The 5,000-nt window shown below is 52.0% G+C and overlaps 1 protein-coding gene across 1 annotated transcript in view; it reads right to left on the bottom strand.

The window, feature by feature from the left end:
• The window catches only part of mcu (mitochondrial calcium uniporter), a 66,376-nt gene that overhangs the window by 16,746 nt on the left and 44,630 nt on the right, over positions 1 to 5,000 (bottom strand). The window lies entirely within an intron of this gene.

Below are 5,000 nucleotides of genomic sequence, written 5' to 3'. Positions count from 1 at the left end.
CACACACACACACACACACACAAATAAGTGGGAAAATAGGCTGATAATGGAAAATCTGACACCATGCTCATGTGCTCCCTAACAGAGACACACCCTACTAAACCCATAATTCTGTGATAAAATACAAAATATACACTCACACAAATAAAATAGTCCCAACCACAGGCACACATACACACCGACAGTAAAGCTAAAGATACATGTGTGTGTGTGTGTGTGTGTTAGTTAGTGCCGTGGCTGCTGCTGCTGCTGCAAGTGACAGGGAGAGGAGAAGAGGTGCAGAGAGGGGGGGGGGGGGGGGGGGTGGCGAAAGAGAGAGATATAGGGGGGGGGCACAAAGAAGAGAGCGAAAAAATGAAAATGAGTTGAGGAAAGAAAGAGTGAGTGGGGAGGGGGGTGGGAACCGTCACAGCTGCTTGGCATTCCTCTCTCTCTCTATCTCTCTCTCTCTCTTTCTCTTACTCGTTTAGGCAGTCTGATGTTCTCGAGCGAGAAAAGCAGCCAGATGGGATCCACATGTTTTGCATTAGGAAAAAAGCACGTCACCAGTTTTTCACTGAGCCAAGAGAGAAGACCCTTTACCAGCAGCAGAGCACACTCCCAGGATATGTGTAAGGAGGAGGGAGAGAGAGAGCGAGAGAGAGAACGAGAGAGAGAGAGAGAGCGAGCGAGAGAACGAGAGAGAAAGGAAAGGAGGAAGCCTCATTAGTGACAGAGAGGAGTGGCCTCCGATTACATTCCATTATTAAGAGAACAAAACGCCGTTCAAACACACAAACACAGACACACACACACACACACACACACACACACAGATTACGCTCTCTCATTACACTACAGATAGACACATGATATGCCCATGCACACACCCACTCACCCCCACACACATATACACACACACGAAACCAATTATGGGAAGATATGTGATATGCAGAATACACTTTACACATCAGCGCAAATCAAGAAGCGCTGACAATGGAGTTACAGGCTGTAGTTTCAGTGTGTGTGTGTGTGTGTGTACTGGGGGTATGACTGTATATGAGTAATTATATTGCATAGTCAGGCAAAGGTCAGAGCCATTTAATGCAGGTGGACCCCTGCTATCACACACACACACACACACACACACACACACACACACACACACACACACACACACACACACACACACACACACACACACACACACACACACACACACACACACTCCACTCTCACCACCCACACAATCTCATGGACACACGCTCTTGGAACCTCCCACCAGCCTCCACAAATAGCACTCTACACATCACTGCACAACACCCACCCAAACACTCCATTCCACTCTGCACCACACAGGGTCGCACGCACACACACACACACGCCAAACACACACCAAACATGAGCACTGTGCGGCGCGCTGACCCTTCACGCCCTGCTCACACAAGTCCGTTTAGAAGTGCATTACGCAACTTTCTCGCTCCCTCTCTCTCTCTCTCTCTCTCTCTCCCTCTATATTGCCCCATCTCTCTCTCCCTCCCTCCCTCCCTCCCTCCCTCCCTCTCTCTCTCTCTCTCTCTCTCTCTCCCTCTATATTGCCCCATCTCTCCCTCCCTCTCTCTCTCTCTCTATATTGCCCCATCTCTCCATCTCTCTCTCTCTCCCTCTCTCCCTCTATATTGCCCCTCTCTCTCTCTCTCTCTCTCTCTCTCTCCCTCTATATTGCCCCATCTCTCTCCATCTCTCCATCTCTCTCTGGGGTTTAGTGTAGAAAGCGCCAAAAGAGCCAGTAAAGACGCTGCAGGGTTCTCCAGCAGGGCTCTGCCTTTAAGAGCAGCACCATCACACTGCTCTCTGCTCTCAATGGGAACAGGAACAGTTAGCCCAAGAAAAAAGAAAACATCACATCTACTCACATGTCTGGTCATATGGGAAAAGCGCACACTTTAGTTTTACTCACACAAGGGAGTCCATCTCCAAAAACAAGCAAAACCAAACAAAAGCAGTGGACCAGTGAGAACTCACTCTTAAAACAGTAGGAAGCACTACTGTGGCCAGACATCAAAGCCCCAGGAGGAACAGGAGTGGAGAGAGAGAGAGAGGGGGGGGGGTTAGTGAGAGAGAGAGAGAGCGATGGAGTGAGAAAGAAAGAGAGATAGAGAGAGAGAGAAATGGGGGGGGGGCAGAGAGGGAGGGAGGGGAGACTCCTTTCAGCTGTCCAGCGAAGCACAGCAGGTCTGCAGCTGGACCTCAGCCAGGCTCTCATCCTCAACCTCTCTGTTCACTGCACACACACACACACACACACCATGCCTCCAGCCACTGCACACACACACACACACACACACCATGCCTTCAGCCACTGCACACACACACACACACCACGCCTTCAGCCACTGCACACACACCATGCCTTCAGCCACTGCACACACACACACACACACACCATGCCTTCAGCCACTGCACACACACCATGCCTTCAGCCACTGCACACACACCATGCCTTCAGCCACTGCACACACACACACACACACACCATGCCTTCAGCCACTGCACACACACACACACACACACACCATGCCTTCAGCCACTGCACACACACACACACACACACCATGCCTTCAGCCACTGCACACACACACACACACACACACACACCATGCCTTCAGCCACTGCACACACACCATGCCTTCAGCCACTGCACACACACCATGCCTTCAGCCACTGCACACACACCATGCCTTCAGCCACTGCACACACACCATGCCTTCAGCCACTGCACACACACACACACACACCATGCCTTCAGCCACTGCACACACACCATGCCTTCAGCCACTGCACACACACACACACACCATGCCTTCAGCCACTGCACACACACCATGCCTTCAGCCACTGCACACACACCATGCCTTCAGCCACTGCACACACACACACACACCATGCCTTCAGCCATTGCGCACACACACACACACACACACACACACACCATGCCTTCAGCCACTGCACACACACCATGCCTTCAGCCACTGCACACACACACACACACACCACGCCTTCAGCCACTGCACACACACCATGCCTTCAGCCACTGCACACACACACACACACACCATGCCTTCAGCCACTGCACACACACACACACACACACACACACCATGCCTTCAGCCATTGCGCACACACACACACACACACACACCATGCCTTCAGCCACTGCGCACACACACACGCGCACACACACACACACACACACACACACACCTTCAGCCACTGCACAAACACACCATGCCTTCAGCCACTGCACACAGCCTACGTGTTAGCCTACACACTTACAGAATATGGCAGAGAAAGACTCTGATGATGAACACAGCCACAACATTTTGTATACTAGCTAACATGAAGATAAAGACACATTGCTTGCCTGTCATATTTGCACAGATATTGTCCTTTATGGGTGTGCTTTCCGACACCAAAACAATATTCATTATATTAAACAATGGCAGCTCATAGAGGCTGAGAAAACTCTTTTAAGTCCAAAAGCCCGTTGTTAGATGTTGTGCAAGGCTGTAAAACTGCTAGCTATCTGATTATGAGGGGAGGCAAAAGGTAAAGATAAAGCTAAACACAACATGCAATCAGCACTGGTGTAACATTAGCCCCCACTAGCCCCCACTGAGCAGATAAGCATGAGACACTGTCTCACAGGGACACAGATAACCAGAGAGTCTCTAGGGGACAAGACAGAGACAGACAGGTGGAGAGAGAGTGAGACAGAGTGAGAGTGAGTGAGATGTAGAGTGACAGCGTGAGAGTGAGTGAGATGTAGAGTGAGAGAGCGAGATGGAGAGTGAGACGGAGTGAGATAATGAGAGCGAGTGAGACGGAGAGTGAGAGGGTGAGATGGAGAGCGAAAGAGTGAGACGGAGAGTGAGCGTGAGAGAGTGATAGTGAGTGAGAGAGTGAGACGGAGAGTGAGAGAGTGAGACGGATAGAGTGATCGGGTGAGACGGAGAGGGAGAGAGTGAGACTCTCCATCTGTGAGGAGATGCCAGTGATGCAGTCCTGGCTGGACAGATGGAGAAGAGCAGGAGAGGAAAGAAACAGGAGAGAAGAGAAAGGGAGGAGAGGAGAGATCAGAGAAAGAGGGGAGGAGAGGAGAGGAGGAGATGTGAAGAGGAGTGTAAGGTAAGGGGAAGGAGAGGGGAGGAGAGGAGAGGAGGAGATGTGAAGAGGAGTGTAAGGTAAGGGGAAGGAGAGGGGAGGAGAGGAGAGGAGGAGATGTGAAGAGGAGTGTAAGGTAAGGGGAAGGAGAGGGGAGGAGAGGAGAGGAGGAGATGTGAAGAGAGGAGTGTAAGGTAAGGGGAAGGAGAGGGGAGGAGAGGAGAGGAGGAGATGTGAAGAGAGGAGTGTAAGGTAAGGGGAAGGAGAGGGGAGGAGAGGAGAGGAGGAGATGTGAAGAGAGGAGTGTAAGGTAAGGGGAAGGAGAGGGGAGGGGAGGGGAGAGGGGGTGCTGGGCTGCATGATAGCGCAGTGTGAATGATGTAGTGCCGCACTTGCTCTTCTCTCTGCAGCCTTGCATCAGGCCAGTGCAGAGCAGAGCTAGCAGGGCTAACAGGGCCACCACACACAGCTCCGCGCTGGGGCCCTCTAATGCAAGCGCACACACACACACACACACAGACAGACACACACACACACACACACACACACACACACAGACAGACACACACACACACACAAACACACAGACACACACGCACAGACAGACACACACACACACACTAGCACACACACACAGACACACGCACAGACACAGAGTAGTTCCATAGAGCGGCGTGGCCAAACACTGGGCCCTTATGGTGCAGGCTGACAGAGCTCAGTGGTGCAGTGACTATAAAACGGCCCTGCAACCGTGGCCAGCGCTGCAGCAGGCTAGATGACCACTCCCCGGCTCCCTCGCTCTCCCACGCCTTTTACAGTCCACTCCGGGCCTCTCGGCCAAGAGCCTGTCAAGCAGA

This window comes from Alosa sapidissima, chromosome 16 (assembly GCF_018492685.1).
Source record: "Alosa sapidissima isolate fAloSap1 chromosome 16, fAloSap1.pri, whole genome shotgun sequence".
NCBI classification, from domain to species: Eukaryota; Metazoa; Chordata; class Actinopteri; order Clupeiformes; family Clupeidae; genus Alosa; species Alosa sapidissima.
The sequence above is the reverse complement of the archived record's forward strand: the minus strand, read 5'-3'. Positions and strand labels throughout refer to the sequence as shown.